Source organism: Pseudophryne corroboree, unplaced genomic scaffold (genome assembly GCF_028390025.1).
Source record: "Pseudophryne corroboree isolate aPseCor3 unplaced genomic scaffold, aPseCor3.hap2 scaffold_1437, whole genome shotgun sequence".
Taxonomy (NCBI): Eukaryota; Metazoa; Chordata; class Amphibia; order Anura; family Myobatrachidae; genus Pseudophryne; species Pseudophryne corroboree.
In genome coordinates, this window is record NW_026968065.1 from 1 (window position 1) to 17,794 (window position 17,794).

At 41.4% G+C, this 17,794-nt stretch overlaps 4 non-coding genes and 1 pseudogene across 4 annotated transcripts; all 5 read right to left on the reverse strand.

The window, feature by feature from the left end:
* Positions 1 to 219: 219 nt before the first annotated feature.
* Positions 220 to 345, reverse strand: LOC134996817 (U1 spliceosomal RNA; annotated as a pseudogene).
* A 152-nt stretch (positions 346 to 497) lies between these two features.
* On the reverse strand, positions 498 to 661 carry LOC134996835 (U1 spliceosomal RNA). The gene has a single exon (XR_010199401.1). It is a non-coding gene; the product is annotated as a U1 spliceosomal RNA (small nuclear RNA).
* A 6,732-nt stretch (positions 662 to 7,393) lies between these two features.
* Positions 7,394 to 7,557, reverse strand: LOC134996828 (U1 spliceosomal RNA). The gene has a single exon (XR_010199394.1). It is a non-coding gene; the product is annotated as a U1 spliceosomal RNA (small nuclear RNA).
* Positions 7,558 to 8,212: 655 nt separating this feature from the next.
* LOC134996848 (U1 spliceosomal RNA) lies at positions 8,213 to 8,375 on the reverse strand. Its single transcript, XR_010199414.1, has one exon. It is a non-coding gene; the product is annotated as a U1 spliceosomal RNA (small nuclear RNA).
* A 152-nt stretch (positions 8,376 to 8,527) lies between these two features.
* LOC134996838 (U1 spliceosomal RNA) lies at positions 8,528 to 8,691 on the reverse strand. The gene has a single exon (XR_010199404.1). It is a non-coding gene; the product is annotated as a U1 spliceosomal RNA (small nuclear RNA).
* Positions 8,692 to 17,794: the final 9,103 nt, after the last annotated feature.

Here is a 17,794-nt window from a genome sequence, read left to right on the forward strand (position 1 = left end):
AGCTGATTTCTTTCAGCAGCTTGGCACTGTAACAGCTCCAGAGCTGCTCTGTAAGGCAAGTAAAAGGGTGTGGGCCCTGCAGCACTACCTGTAGTTTGCATTGTGCATCGGAAGGCACAAAGTAAGCAGACAGGAGGAGAAGTCAGGATAGTGCACAAGGGTGTAGAAGGGAGGGGCTCAAGAAAAAAGAAGTGGAAACAGACAGCAAACTAGGCTGGAGAGAGACAGTCAAGTTTCCCACATTTGGGGAAATCGCAGGGGCAGCACACCCAGAGTGCAATGGGTGAGCCTTGCCCTGGGAGAAGCAACTTCATGATCATAGTATCTAACCTGGCAGGTAAGTAGGAGTTGGGCTAGAGCTGGGGAGGGTCGCTGCTCGGGCACCCCCCTGTCAAGTGAAGGAGATCCAACTGAGGCAGCACAAGGGAACTCTTGAAAGAAGAACAAGGCTAGAGGAAGATCTGAGACAAAGAAATCTGACTTTTACCAGAGCTGACCAGAGGAAAGCACAAACACAGTCCCCCACTACCACAAATAATGCAGTTGAGTTTCCCACATTTGGGGAAATCACAGAGGTCAGCATACCCAGAATGCAATGAATGAACCTAACCCTGGGAGAACAATCTTCATGACCATGTTATCTCCTATGCAAAATAAGTATGATTTGGGATAGGGCTGGGGAGGGCCGCTGCTCAGGCACATCTCTGTCAAGTAAAGGAGATTCAACTGAGGCAGCACAAGGGAACTCTCATCTGGGGACAACAACTGCAGGGAGAACACATATTTTCAGATGAACATGGGAGGGCAGAAGGCTGCCTAATACTGAAGCACCCCCAAACAACAAACCAAATGCAACAACTAGTGCAAGCATTCCTGGGGGAAGGCCTGCCGCAGATGGATTTGCATATGGTGATGTCATCCAAGCAGTGGGTCAAAGTTGGCTTCAACCCTCGTCTGCATATGAAAAGAGAAAAGGGGCATGCAGGGCATGGCGGCCTTTTGCGGCGCTTGGCTGACCCCTAGTTTGCATTAAACACCTCCACCCTCCGTCGGTGTGGGGCTCTTGTTGGCTATGCCCCAGCACCTGAAGCATTCAAGCTGATTTCTTGCTGCAGCTGGGCACTGTAACAGCTCCAGAGCTGCTCTGTAAGGCAAGGTAAAAGGGTGTGGGCCCTGCAGCACTACCTGTAGTTTGCATTGTGCGTTGGAAGGCACAAAGTAAGCAGACAGGAGAAGTCAGGAGAGTGCACAAGGGCATAGAAGGCAGCGGCTCAAGAAAAGAGAAGTGGAAACAGACAGCAAACTAGGCTGGAGAGAGACCTGAGACAAAGAGATCTGAATTACACCAGGTCCGTCATTATATTATATATACCTACAGTAGTTATATATATTTTTTTTTATATCATTAATTATCATCTCTATACTAGCAGACGCAGTACGGTAGTCCACGGCTGTGGCTATCTCTGTGTCGTCAGTGCTCGTCCATAATTGTATACCTACCTACCTGTGGTGGAAGTTTTTTTCTATCTTCTTCATACTAGTAGTTTAGCAGTCTGCTGACAGTGTCCACCAGGTCCGTCATTATATTATATATACCTACAGTAGTTATATATATTTTTTTTTTATATCATTAATTATCATCTCTATACTAGCAGACGCAGTACGGTAGTCCACGGCTGTAGCTACCTCTGTGTTGTCAGTCACTCGTCATCCATAAGTATACTAGTATCCATCCATCTCCATTGTTTACCTGAGGTGCCTTTTAGTTGTGCCTATTAAAATATGGAGAACAAAAATGTTGAGGTTCCAAAAATAGGGAAAGATCAAGATCCACTTCCACCTCGTGCTGAAGCTGCTGCCACTAGTCATGGCCGAGACGATGAAATTCCATCAACGTCGTCTGCCAAGGCCGATGCCCAATGTCATAGTACAGAGCATGTAAAATCCAAAACACAAAAGATCAGTAAAAAAAGGACTCAAAAATCTAAATAAAAATCGTCGGAGGAGAAGCGTAAACTTGCCAATATGCCATTTACCACACGGAGTGGCAAGGAACGGCTGAGGCCCTGGCCTATGTTCATGGCTAGTGGTTCAGCTTCACATGAGGATGGAAGCACTCAGCCTCTCGCTAGAAAAATGAAAAGACTTAAGCTGGCAAAAGCACAGCAAAGAACTGTGCGTTCTTCAAAATCACAAATCCACAAGGAGAGTCCAATTGTGTCGGTTGCGATGCCTGACCTTCCCAACACTGGACGTGAAGAGCATGCACCTTCCACCATTTGCACGCCCCCTGCAAGTGCTGGAAGGAGCACCCGCAGTCCAGTTCCTGATAGTCAGATTGAAGATGTCAGTGTTGAAGTACACCAGGATGAGGAGGATATGGGTGTTGCTGGCGCTGGGGAGGAAATTGACAAGGAGGATTCTGATGGTGAGGTGGTTTGTTTAAGTCAGGCACCCGGCGAGACACCTGTTGTCCGTGGGAGGAATATGGCCATTGACATGCCTGGTGAAAATACCAAAAAAATCAGCTCTTCGGTGTGGAAGTATTTCAACAGAAATGCGGACAACAGGTGTCAAGCCGTGTGTTGCCTTTGTCAAGCTGTAATAAGTAGGGGTAAGGACGTTAACCACCTCGGAACATCCTCCCTTATACGTCACCTGCAGCGCATTCATCATAAGTCAGTGACAAGTTCAAAAACTTTGGGCGACAGCGGAAGCAGTCCACTGACCAGTAAATCCCTTCCTCTTGTAACCAAGCTCACGCAAACCACCCCACCAACTCCCTCAGTGTCAATTTCCTCCTTCCCCAGGAATGCCAATAGTCCTGCAGGCCATGTCACTGACAATTCTGACGAGTTCTCTCCTGCCTGGGATTCCTCCGATGCATCCTTGAGTGTAACGCCTACTGCTGCTGGCGCTGCTGTTGTTGCTGCTGGGAGTCGATGGTCATCCCAGAGGGGAAGTCGTAAGACCACTTTTACTACTTCCACCAAGCAATTGACTGTCCAACAGTCTTTTGCAAGGAAGATGAAATATCACAGCAGTCATCCTGCTGCAAAGCGGATAACTGAGGCCTTGGCATCCTGGGCAGTGAGAAACGTGGTTCCGGTATCCATCATTACTTCAGAGCCAACTATAGACTTGATTGAGGTACTGTGTCCCCGGTACCAAATACCATCTAGGTTCCATTTCTCTAGGCAGGCGATACCGAAAATGTACACAGACCTCAGAAAAAGACTCACCAGTGTCCTAAAAAATGCAGTTGTACCCAATGTCCACTTAACCACGGACATGTGGACAAGTGGAGCAGGGCAGACTCAGGACTATATGACTGTGACAGCCCACTGGGTAGATGTATTGACTCCCGCCGCAAGAACAGCAGCGGCGGCACCAGTAGCAGCATCTCGCAAACGCCAACTCTTTCCTAGGCAGGCTACGCTTTGTATCACCGCTTTCCAGAATACGCACACAGCTGAAAACCTCTTACGGCAACTAAGGAAGATCATCACAGAATGGCTTACCCCAATTGGACTCTCCTGTGGATTTGTGGCATCGGACAACGCCAGCAATATTGTGCGTGCATTATATCTGGGCAAATTCCAGCACGTCCCATGTTTTGCACATACCTTGAATTTGGTGGTGCAGAATTATTTAAAAAACGACAGGGGCGTGCAAGAGATGCTGTCGGTGGCCACAAGAATTGCGGGACACTTTCGGCGTACAGGCACCACGTACAGAAGACTGGAGCAACACCAAAAACGCCTGAACCTGCCCTGCCATCATCTGAAGCAAGAAGTGGTAACGAGGTGGAATTCAACCCTCTATATGCTTCAGAGGATGGAGGAGCAGCAAAAGGCCATTCAAGCCTATACATCTGACCACGATATAGGAGGTGGAATGCACCTGTCTCAAGCGCAGTGGAGAATGATTTCAACGTTGTGCAAGGTTCTGCAACCTTTTGAACTTGCCACACGTGAAGTCAGTTCAGACACTGCCAGCCTGAGTCAGGTCATTCCCGTCATCAGGCTTTTGCAGAAGAAGCTGGAGACATTGAAGGAGGAGCTAAGACAGAGCGATTCCGCTAGGCATGTGGGACTTGTGGATGGAGCCCTTCATTCGCTTAACCAGGATTCACGGGTGGTCAATCTGTTGAAATCAGAGCACTACATTTTGGCCACCGTGCTCGATCCTAGATTTAAAACCTACGTTGTATCTCTCTTTCCGGCAGACACAAGTCTGCAGGGGTTCAAAGACCTGCTGGTGAGAAAATTATCAAGTCAAGCGGAACTTGATCGGTCAACAGCTCCTCCTTCACATTCTCCCGCAATTGGGGGTGCGAGGAAAAGGCTCAGAATTCCGAGCCCACCCGCTGGCGGTGATGCAGGGCAGTCTGGAGCGACTGCTGATGCTGACATCTGGTCCGGACTGAAGGACCTGCCAACGATTACGGACATGTCATCTACTGTCACTGCATATGATTCTCTCACCATTGAAAGAATGGTGGAGGATTATATGAGTGACCGCATCCAAGTAGGCACGTCAGACAGTCCGTACGTATACTGGCAGGAAAAAGAGGCAATTTGGAGGCCCTTGCACAAACTGGCTTTATTCTACCTAAGTTGCCCTCCCACAAGTGTGTACTCCGAAAGAGTGTTTAGTGCCGCCGCTCACCTTGTCAGCAATCGGCGTACGAGGTTACTTCCAGAAAATGTGGAGAAGATGATGTTCATTAAAATGAATTATAATCAATTTCTCCGTGGAGACATTGACCAGCAGCAATTGCCTCCACAAAGTATACAGGGAGCTGAGATGGTGGATTCCAGTGGGGACGAATTGATAATCTGTGAGGAAGGGGATGTACACGGTGATGAATCGGAGGATGATGAGGTGGACATCTTGCCTCTATAGAGCCAGTTTGTGCAAGGAGAGATTAATTGCTTCTTTTTTGGTGGGGGTCCAAACCAACCCGTCATTTCAGTCACAGTCGTGTGGCAGACCCTGTCACTGAAATGATGGGTTGGTTAAAGTGTGCATGTCCTGTTTATACAACATAAGGGTGGGTGGGAGGGCCCAAGGCAATTCCACCTTGCACCTCTTTTTTCTTTTATTTTTCTTTGCGTCATGTGCTGTTTGGGGAGTGTTTTTTGGAAGGGCCATCCTGCGTGACACTGCAGTGCCACTCCTAGATGGGCCAGGTGTTTGTGTCGGCCACTTGGGTCGCTGAGCTTAGTCACACAGCTACCTCATTGCGCCTCTTTTTTTCTTTGCGTCATGTGCTGTTTGGGGAGTGTTTTTTGGAAGGGCCATCCTGCGTGACACTGCAGTGACACTCCTAGATGGGCCAGGTGTTTGTGTCGTCCACTTGGGTCGCTGAGCTTAGTCACACAGCTACCTCATTGCGCCTCTTTTTTTCTTTGCGTCATGTGCTGTTTGGGGAGTGTTTTTTGGAAGGGCCATCCTGCGTGACACTGCAGTGCCACTCCTAGATGGGCCAGGTGTTTGTGTCGGCCACTTGGGTCGCTGAGCTTAGTCACACAGCTACCTCATTGCGCCTCTTTTTTTCTTTGCGTCATGTGCTGTTTGGGGAGTGTTTTTTGGAAGGGCCATCATGCGTGACACTGCAGTGCCACTCCTAGATGGGCCAGGTGTTTGTGTCGGCCACTTGGGTCACTGAGCTTAGTCATCCAGCGACCTCGGTGCAAATTTTAGGACTAAAAATAATATTGTGAGGTGTGAGGTGTTAAGAATAGACTGAAAATGAGTGGAAATTATGGTTATTGAGGTTAATAATACTTTGGGATCAAAATGACTCCCAAATTCTATGATTTAAGCTGTTTTTTAGGTTTTTTTGAAAAAAACACCCAAATCCAAAACACACCCGAATCCGACAAAAAAAATTCGGTGAGGTTTAGCCAAAACGCGTTCGAACCCAAAACACGGCCGCGGAACCGAACCCAAAACCAAAACACAAAACCCGAAAAATTTCCGGTGCACATCTCTAGTGGCCATGCCATGTCACTGTGCAGGAGCCAGCACCGCTCACACACTAGTCCCCGGTGCAGCCCCCAACCCCCGGGACACCCGGAGCAACAAAATGTAGATTCAGGCCACCAGGCCACGCCCCTACCTATGAAACCATGCCTCCTTTTTACCATTGCGCTGCTTATCTGCGCGCACTGCATTACAATCTCCCTCGCCACCTCTCTGGGTGTCACCAGTGATAGTGACACCTCTGCCATGCTTGTAGCAGCTGGTCCTAAGATCTACGCCTCAAGCCCTGAGTGTTTGCCCTTGTGACTTGTTGATCATCATAGCAAAGCAGATGCTTACAGAAAACTGCAGGGGCTTAGATTGAAAATAAAAAAAATTGATGGGTATAAGGTAGAGAGGAGCGGGTTCGGTTCTCCGAGAACCGAATTCCCCACGAACTCCACGTGGTTTACACTGGTACGAGGCAGGCTCGGTTGTTCCCGCCTGACTCGGAAAACCTGAACAAGGGAAAATGTCATCATCCCGCTGTCGGATTCTCGCGAGATTCGGATTCCATATAAAGAGCTGCGCGTTGCCGCCATTTTTACTCGTGCATTGAAGAGAGAGCGGAGAGGACGTGGCTATGTTCTCTCAGTGGAAATCTCAATATCAGTGCTCAGTATCAGTGGATACTTATTGCTGCTCAGTAATACTAGTAGTGTGTCTCTCCTGCTCAGTGTCAGTTCTCAGTAGTATCCTCATCAGTGCTCAGTATCACTGCTCATTGTCTTGTGCTGCATTGTTGTGCTCAGCATACTACAGTACATTACTAATAGTCCAGTGCTGCATCTTGCTGCTCAGTGTCAGTTCTAGTATCCTCATCAGTGCTCACTATCACTGCTCATTGCATTGTGGTGTTCTGTATACTACAGTAACATAGTAATATAGTAACATATAGTAACATAGTTTTTGAGGTTGAATAGAGGCAAATTGCCCATCGTGTTCAACCTGTTTTAAGTTGTGATGATTCTACATACTTGCTGAATAATGTTTTATGACTAGTTAGCTACTACAACTCATGTTACCCCCGGATTAACCATGTTGATATTTTAAGTATTATAACCTTGGATAGCTTTTTCATTCAGAAATGTATCCATTCCTTTTTTAAATCCAATTACAGAGTCCGCCATTACCACCTTCCCTGGCAGGGAATTCCACATCCTGATTGCCCTAACAGTGAAGATCATAGTATCTCTCCTGGCAGGTAAGTAGGAGTTGGGCCAGAGCTGTGGAGGATTGCTGCTCGGGCACCCCCTGTCAAGTGAAGGAGATCCAACTGAGGCAGCACAAGGGAACTCTCGAAAGAAGAACAAGGCTAGAGGAAGATCTGAGACAAAGAAATCTGACTTTTACCAGAGCTGACCAGAGGAAAGCACAAACACAGTCCCCCACTACCACAAATAATGCAGTCGAGTTTCCCACATTTGGGGAAATCACAGGGGTCAGCATACCCAGAATGCAATGAATGAACCTCACCCTGGGAGAACAATCTTCATGACCATGGTATCGCCTATGCAAAATAAGTATGATTTGGGATAGGGCTGGGGAGGGCCGCTGCTCAGGCACATCTCTGTCAAGTAAAGGAGATTCAACTGAGGCAGCACAAGGGAACTCTCATCTGGAGACAACAACTGCAGGGAGAACACATATTTTCAGATGAACATGGGAGGGCAGAAGGCTGCCTAATACTGAAGCACCCCCAAACAACAAACCAAATGCAACAACTAGTACAAGCATTCCTGGGGGAAGTTCTGCAGAAGATGGATTTGCATACGGTGATGTCATCCAAGCAGTGGGCCAAAGTTGGCTGGAACCCTCATCTGCATATGAAAAGAGAAAAGGGGTATGCAGGGCATGGCGGCCTTTTGCGGCGCTTGGATGACCCTTAGTTCGCATTAAACACCCCCACCCTCCTTCGGTGTGGGGCTCATGTTGGCAATGCCCCAGCCCCTGAAGCATTCAAGCTGATTTCTTACAGCAGCTTGGCACTGTAACAGCTCCAGAGCTGCTCTGTAAGGCAAGTAAAAGGGTGTGTAGTTTGCATTGTGCATTGGAAGGCACAAAGTAAGCAGACAGGAGGAGAAGTCAGGATAGTGCACAAGGGTATAAAAGGGAGGGGCTCAAGAAAAAAGAAGTGGAAACAGACAGCAAACTAGGCTGGAGAGAGACCTGAGACAAAGAGATCTGAATTATACGAGAGCCGACCAGGGGAAACACAAATTATGCAGTCAAGTTTCCCACATTTGGGGAAATCGCAGGGGCAGCACACCCAGAGTGCAATGGGTGAGCCTTGCCCTGGGAGAAGCACCTTCATGATCATAGTATCTCACCTGGCAGGTAAGTAGGAGTTGGGCTTGAGCTGGGGAGGGTCGCTGCTCGGGCACCCCCCTGTCAAGTGAAGGAGATCCAACTGAGGCAGCACAAGGGAACTCTCGAAAGAAGAACAAGGCTAGAGGAAGATCTGAAACAAAGAAATCTGACTTTTACCAGAGCTGACCAGAGGAAAACACAAACACAGTCCCCCACTACCACAAATAATGCAGTCGAGTTACCCACATTTGGGGAAATCACAGGGGTCAGCATACCCAGAATGCAATGAATGAACCTCACCCTGGGAGAATAATCTTCATGACCATGGTATCTCCTATGCAAAATAAGTATGATTTGGGATAGGGCTGGGGAGGGCCGCTGCTCAGGCACATCTCTGTCAAGTAAAGGAGATTCAACTGAGGCAGCACAAGGGAACTCCAGCATCCTCTACAGACTAAGAGAAAAGGATTTACCGGTAGGTATTAAAATCCTATTTTCTCATACGACCTAGAGGATGCTGGGGTCACATTAAGAACCATGGGGTTATACCAAAGCTCTTGAACGGGTGGAAGAGTGCGTACGACTCTGCAGCACCGAATGACCCAACTTGAGGTAATCATCGGCAAGGATGCAGTGGCGTTAATGTTTCCTGGTGTCAACCTGTATTATTTCAGTAGATATTGAAATGAGGATGCATCTTGCTGCCTTTCCAATGAAGCAAGTTTAATTTAGTAATAGGTGAAAAACCATCCCTACAAAGATGTTAATCCGATACTTGGCTTTGTGGACACTTTTCAGAGAACAAATTTGTTAGCATAAAAATAAAGCCAGAAAATGAAGAGCTGTTTAATCACTCAATTGGATTTTTCTGCCAGCATATTTCATTTTCTCTGCAACCCACTGCTAAATTGTGCTTCCTAGCTGTTTTTTGATAAAATCACTTAATCAAATCTAACTCTGATTACATCAGAGTAGGCCAGGTACCCTACACCATAAGAGGGGGTTTGAAATTTTGACTTGTCTACTTAAAGATCACCAAAATCTGATGACAAGGTCAATAACATCCCTGGGTGGGATTGAACCACCAACCCTTTGGTTAATAACCAAACACACTAACCGATTGCACCACAGAGACACTTTGCAAAAGTACATACTGACAAAGGCTAATAAGCATTCATCTAGAACGTTTCCTAGAAAACTTTAAAAAGTCAATAATCTGGAGAGATTTTGTAAGATGTTTCTTCCATCAACCAATGAAGAAACGCATTGGTACTTTCCCATGATGAGTGAGTGCTTCAGGATCTCTTGCACTTACATGTGCAGCAGAGTACTGCAATGGAAGCATGCTGGGCCCATAACCCAGAGGTAGGCAGATTGAAACTATCCTCTGCTATATGCATTTTTTTTTGTTAATTAAAGTAATCCAAAACTGGGATTGATATTTTTGCTCTTTTATTTTTACTTAAAGTACAATAACTTTTACCATTTTAATTTGTTTTAATAGTATATTGACAGTATTGTTTTCTTTCAAAAATCCACTTAATTTTCTTTACCCTATTATTAAAATGGTAATTGACAAAAACAAACTACATTGTCACCAGAAGAGCAATACAAAATGTACAAGTGATATATTAAAATCATCTTTCCAGCTTGAATTTCAATGATGCATTGGGGCAACGATTTTGTGAGAAACATCTTCACCCTTAAATAAAGATTTTCTTAATTCCTTACCTGTGTGCTAATTAGATATCACCTTGTTTTCACATTAAACAGACTTCCACATGAGAAAGCAGCAAGGATGCAGTGGCGTTAATGTTTCCTGGTGTCAACCTGTATTATTTCAGTAGATATTGAAATGAGGATGCATCTTGCTGCCTTTCCAATGAAGCAAGTTTAATTTAGTAATAGGTGAAAAACCATCCCTACAAAGATGTTAATCAGATACTTGGCTTTGTGGACACTTTTCAGAGAACAAATTTGTTAGCATAAAAATAAAGCCAGAAAATGAAGAGCTGTTTAATCACTCAATTGGATTTTTTTGCCAGCATATTTCTTTTTCTCTGCAAACCACTGCTAAATTGTGCTTCCTAGCTGTTTTTATAAAATCACTGAATCAAATCTAACTCTGATTACATCAGAGAAGGCCAGGTACCCTACACCATAACAGGGGTTTTTGAAATTTTGACTTGTCTACTTAAAGATCACCAAAATCTGATAACAAGGTCAATTACGTCCCTGGGTGGGATTGAACCACCAACCTTTTGGTTAATAGCCGTACACACTAACTGATTGCGCCACAGCGACACTTTGCAAAAGTACATACTGACAAAGGCTAATAAGCATTCATCTAGAACGTTTCCTAGAAAAACTTTAAATAGTCAATAATCTGGAGAGTTTTTGTAAGATGTTTCTTCCATCAACCAATGAAGAAACACATTGGTACTTTCCCATGATGAGTGAGTGCTTCAGGATCTCTTGCAATTACATGTGCAGCAGAGTACTATAATGGAAGCTCGCTGGGTCCATAACCCAGAGGTAGGCAGATTGAAACTATCCTCTGCTATATGCATTTTTTTTTGTTAATTAAAGTAAACCAAAACTGGGATTGATATTTTTGCTCTTTTATTTTTACTTAAAGTACAATAACTTTTACCATTTTAATTTGTTTTAATAGTATATTGACAGTATTGTTTTCTTTCAAAAATCCACTTAATTTTCTTTACCCGATTATTAAAATGGTAATTGACAAAAACAAACTACATTGTCACCAGAAGAGCAATACAAAATGTACAAGTGATATATTAAAATCATCTTTCCAGCTTGGATTTCAATGATGCATTGGGGCAACGATTTTGTGAGAAACATCTTCACCCTTAAATAAAGATTTTCTTAATTCCTTACATGTGTGCTAATTAGATATCACCTTGTTTTCACATTAAACAGACTTCCACATGAGAAAACAGCAAAGATGCAGTGGCGTTAATGTTTCATGGTGTCAACCTGTATTATTTCCGTAGATATTGAAATGAGGATGCATCTTGCTGCCTTTCCAATGAAGCAAGTTTAATTTAGTAATAGGTGAAAAACCATCCCTACAAAGATGTTAATCAGATACTTGGCTTTGTGGACACTTTTCAGAGAACAAATTTGTTATCATAAAAATAAAGCCAGAAAATGAAGAGCTGTTTAATCACTCAATTGTATTTTTCTGCCAGCATTTTTCTTTTTCTCTGCAACCCACTGCTAAATTGTGCTTCCTAGCTGTTTTTTTATAAAATCACTTAATCAAATCTAACTCTGATTACATCAGAGAAGGCCAGGTACCCTACACCATAAGAGGGGGTTTGCAATTTTGACTTGTCTACTTAAATATCACCAAAATCTGATCACAAGGTCAATTACGTCCCTGGGTGGGATTGAACCACCAACCTTTTGATTAATAGCTGAACACACTAACCGATTGCGCCACAGAGACACTTTGCAAAAAGAATATACTGACAAAGACTAATAAGCATTCATCTAGAACGTTTCCTAGAAAAACTTTAAAAAGTCAATAATCTGGAGAGTTTTTGTAAGATGTTTCTTCCAGCAACCAATGAAGAAACACATTGGTACTTTCGCATGATGAGTGAGTGCTTCAGGATCTCTTGCACTTACATGTGCAGCAGAGTACTGCAATGGAAGCATGCTGGGCCCATAACCCAGAGGTAGGCAGATTGAAACTATCCTTTGCTATATGCATTTTTTTTTTGTTCATTAAAGTAATCCAAAACTGGGATTGATATTTTAGCTTTTATTTTTACTTAAAGTACAATAACTTTTACCATTTTAATTTGTTTTAATAGTATATTGACAGTATTGTTTTCTTTCAAAAATCCACTTAATTTTCTTTACCCTATTATTAAAATGGTAATTGACAAAAACAAACTACATTGTCACCAGAAGAGCAATACAAAATGTACAAGTGATATATTAAAATCATCTTTCCAGCTTGAATTTCAATGATGCATTGGGGCAATGATTTTGTGAGAAACATCTTTACCCTTAAATAAAGATTTTCTTAATTCCTTACCTGTGTGCTAATTAGATATCACCTTGTTTTCACATTAAACAGACTTCCACATGAGAAAGCAGCAAGGATGCAGTGGCGTTAATGTTTCCTGGTGTCAACCTGTATTATTTCAGTAGATATTGAAATGAGGATGCATCTTGCTGCCTTTCCAATGAAGCAAGTTTAATTTAGTAATAGGTGAAAAACCATCCCTACAAATATGTTAATCAGATACTTGGCTTTGTGGACACTTTTCAGAGAACAAATTTGTTATCATAAAAATAAAGCCAGAAAATGAAGAGCTGTTTAATCACTCAATTGTATTTTTCTGCCAGCATTTTTCTTTTTCTCTGCAACCCACTGCTAAATTGTGCTTCCTAGCTGTTTTTTTATAAAATCACTTAATCAAATCTAACTCTGATTACATCAGAGAAGGCCAGGTACCCTACACCATAAGAGGGGGTTTGCAATTTTGACTTGTCTACTTAAATATCACCAAAATCTGATCACAAGGTCAATTACGTCCCTGGGTGGGATTGAACCACCAACCTTTTGATTAATAGCTGAACACACTAACCGATTGCGCCACAGAGACACTTTGCAAAAAGAATATACTGACAAAGACTAATAAGCATTCATCTAGAACGTTTCCTAGAAAAACTTTAAAAAGTCAATAATCTGGAGAGTTTTTGTAAGATGTTTCTTCCAGCAACCAATGAAGAAACACATTGGTACTTTCGCATGATGAGTGAGTGCTTCAGGATCTCTTGCACTTACATGTGCAGCAGAGTACTGCAATGGAAGCATGCTGGGCCCATAACCCAGAGGTAGGCAGATTGAAACTATCCTTTGCTATATGCATTTTTTTTTTGTTCATTAAAGTAATCCAAAACTGGGATTGATATTTTAGCTTTTATTTTTACTTAAAGTACAATAACTTTTACCATTTTAATTTGTTTTAATAGTATATTGACAGTATTGTTTTCTTTCAAAAATCCACTTAATTTTCTTTACCCTATTATTAAAATGGTAATTGACAAAAACAAACTACATTGTCACCAGAAGAGCAATACAAAATGTACAAGTGATATATTAAAATCATCTTTCCAGCTTGAATTTCAATGATGCATTGGGGCAATGATTTTGTGAGAAACATCTTTACCCTTAAATAAAGATTTTCTTAATTCCTTACCTGTGTGCTAATTAGATATCACCTTGTTTTCACATTAAACAGACTTCCACATGAGAAAGCAGCAAGGATGCAGTGGCGTTAATGTTTCCTGGTGTCAACCTGTATTATTTCAGTAGATATTGAAATGAGGATGCATCTTGCTGCCTTTCCAATGAAGCAAGTTTAATTTAGTAATAGGTGAAAAACCATCCCTACAAATATGTTAATCAGATACTTGGCTTTGTGGACACTTTTCAGAGAACAAATTAGTTAGCATAAAAATAAAGCCAGAAAATGAAGAGCTGTTTAATCACTCAATTGGATTTTTCTGCCAGCATATTTCTTTTTCTCTGCAACCCACTGCTAAATTGTGCTTCCTAGCTGTTTTTATAAAATCACTGAATCAAATCTAACTCTGATTACATCAGAGAAGGCCAGGTACCCTACACCATAACAGGGGGTTTGAAATTTTGACTTGTCTGCTTAAAGATCACCAAAATCTGATAACAAGGTCAATTAAGTCCCTGGGTGGGATTGAACCACCAACCTTTTGGTTAATAGCCTTACACACTAACTGATTGCGCCACAGCGACACTTTGCAAAAGTACTTACTGACAAAGGCTAATAAGCATTCATCTAGAACGATTCCTAGAAACATTTTAAAAAGTCAATAATGTGGAGAGTTTTTGTAAGATGTTTCTTCCATCAACCAATGAAGAAACACATTGGTACTTTCCCATGATGAGTGAGTGCTTCAGGATCTCTTGCACTTACATGTGCAGCAGAGTACTGTAATGGAAGCATGCTGGGTCCATAACCCAGAGGTAGGCAGATTGAAACTATCCTCTGCTATATGCATTTTTTTTTTGTTCATTAAAGTAATCCAAAACTGGTATTGATATTTTAGCTTTTATTTTTACTTAAAGTACAATAACTTTTACCATTTTAATTTGTTTTAATAGTATATTGACAGTATTGTTTTCTTTCAAAAATCCAATTAATTTTCTTTACCCGATTATTAAAATGGTAACTGACAAAAACAAACTACATTGTCACCAGAAGAGCAATACAAAATGTACAAGTGATATATTAAAATCATCTTTCCAGCTTGAATTTCAATGATGCATTGGTGCAACGATTTTGTGAGAAACATCTTCACCCTTAAATAAAGATTTTCTTAATTCCTTACCTGTGTGCTAATTAGATATCACCTTGTTTTCACATTAAACAGACTTCCACATGAGAAAGCAGCAAGGATGCAGTGGCGTTAATGTTTCCTGGTGTCAACCTGTATTATTTCAGTAGATATTGAAATGAGGATGCATCTTGCTGCCTTTCCAATGAAGCAAGTTTAATTTAGTAATAGGTGAAAAACCATCCCTACAAAGGTGTTAATCAGAGACTTGGCTTTGTGGACACTTTTCAGAGAACAAATTTGTTATCATAAAAATAAAGCCAGAAAATGAAGAGCTGTTTAATCACTCAATTGTATTTTTCTGCCAGCATTTTTCTTTTTCTCTGCAACCCACTGCTAAATTGTGCTTCCTAGCTGTTTTTTTATAAAATCACTTAATCAAATCTAACTCTGATTACATCAGAGAAGGCCAGGTACCCTACACCATAAGAGGGGGTTTGCAATTTTGACTTGTCTACTTAAATATCACCAAAATCTGATCACAAGGTCAATTACGTCCCTGGGTGGGATTGAACCACCAACCTTTTGATTAATAGCTGAACACACTAACCGATTGCGCCACAGAGACACTTTGCAAAAAGAATATACTGACAAAGACTAATAAGCATTCATCTAGAACGTTTCCTAGAAAAACTTTAAAAAGTCAATAATCTGGAGAGTTTTTGTAAGATGTTTCTTCCAGCAACCAATGAAGAAACACATTGGTACTTTCGCATGATGAGTGAGTGCTTCAGGATCTCTTGCACTTACATGTGCAGCAGAGTACTGCAATGGAAGCATGCTGGGCCCATAACCCAGAGGTAGGCAGATTGAAACTATCCTTTGCTATATGCATTTTTTTTTTGTTCATTAAAGTAATCCAAAACTGGGATTGATATTTTAGCTTTTATTTTTACTTAAAGTACAATAACTTTTACCATTTTAATTTGTTTTAATAGTATATTGACAGTATTGTTTTCTTTCAAAAATCCACTTAATTTTCTTTACCCTATTATTAAAATGGTAATTGACAAAAACAAACTACATTGTCACCAGAAGAGCAATACAAAATGTACAAGTGATATATTAAAATCATCTTTCCAGCTTGAATTTCAATGATGCATTGGGGCAATGATTTTGTGAGAAACATCTTTACCCTTAAATAAAGATTTTCTTAATTCCTTACCTGTGTGCTAATTAGATATCACCTTGTTTTCACATTAAACAGACTTCCACATGAGAAAGCAGCAAGGATGCAGTGGCGTTAATGTTTCCTGGTGTCAACCTGTATTATTTCAGTAGATATTGAAATGAGGATGCATCTTGCTGCCTTTCCAATGAAGCAAGTTTAATTTAGTAATAGGTGAAAAACCATCCCTACAAATATGTTAATCAGATACTTGGCTTTGTGGACACTTTTCAGAGAACAAATTAGTTAGCATAAAAATAAAGCCAGAAAATGAAGAGCTGTTTAATCACTCAATTGGATTTTTCTGCCAGCATATTTCTTTTTCTCTGCAACCCACTGCTAAATTGTGCTTCCTAGCTGTTTTTATAAAATCACTGAATCAAATCTAACTCTGATTACATCAGAGAAGGCCAGGTACCCTACACCATAACAGGGGGTTTGAAATTTTGACTTGTCTGCTTAAAGATCACCAAAATCTGATAACAAGGTCAATTAAGTCCCTGGGTGGGATTGAACCACCAACCTTTTGGTTAATAGCCTTACACACTAACTGATTGCGCCACAGCGACACTTTGCAAAAGTACTTACTGACAAAGGCTAATAAGCATTCATCTAGAACGATTCCTAGAAACATTTTAAAAAGTCAATAATGTGGAGAGTTTTTGTAAGATGTTTCTTCCATCAACCAATGAAGAAACACATTGGTACTTTCCCATGATGAGTGAGTGCTTCAGGATCTCTTGCACTTACATGTGCAGCAGAGTACTGTAATGGAAGCATGCTGGGTCCATAACCCAGAGGTAGGCAGATTGAAACTATCCTCTGCTATATGCATTTTTTTTTGTTCATTAAAGTAATCCAAAACTGGGATTGATATTTTAGCTTTTATTTTTACTTAAAGTACAATAACTTTTACCATTTTAATTTGTTTTAATAGTATATTGACAGTATTGTTTTCTTTCAAAAATCCAATTAATTTTCTTTACCCGATTATTAAAATGGTAACTGACAAAAACAAACTACATTGTCACCAGAAGAGCAATACAAAATGTACAAGTGATATATTAAAATCATCTTTCCAGCTTGAATTTCAATGATGCATTGGGGCAACGATTTTGTGAGAAACATCTTCACCCTTAAATAAAGATTTTCTTAATTCCTTACCTGTGTGCTAATTAGATATCACCTTGTTTTCACATTAAACAGACTTCCACATGAGAAAGCAGCAAGGATGCAGTGGCGTTAATGTTTCCTGGTGTCAACCTGTATTATTTCAGTAGATATTGAAATGAGGATGCATCTTGCTGCCTTTCCAATGAAGCAAGTTTAATTTAGTAATAGGTGAAAAACCATCCCTACAAAGGTGTTAATCAGAGACTTGGCTTTGTGGACACTTTTCAGAGAACAAATTTGTTAGCATAAAAATAAAGCCAGAAAATGAAGAGCTGTTTAATCACTCAATTGGATTTTTTTGATAGCATATTTCTTTTTCTCTGCAACCCACTGCTAAATTGTGCTTCCTAGCTGTTTTTATAAAATCACTGAATCAAATCTAACTCTGATTACATCAGAGAAGGCCAGGTACCCTACACCATAACATGGGTTTTCGAAATTTTGACTTGTCTACTTAAAGATCAACAAAATCTGATAACAAGGTCAATTATGTCCCTGGGTGGGATTGAACCACCAACCTTTTGGTTAATAGCTGTACACACTAACTGATTGCGCCACAGCGACACTTTGCAAAAGTACATACTGACAAAGGCTAATAAGCATTCATCTAGAACGTTTCCTATAAAAACTTTAAATAGTCAATAATCTGGAGAGTTTTTGTAAGATGTTTCTTCCATCAACCAATGAAGAAACACA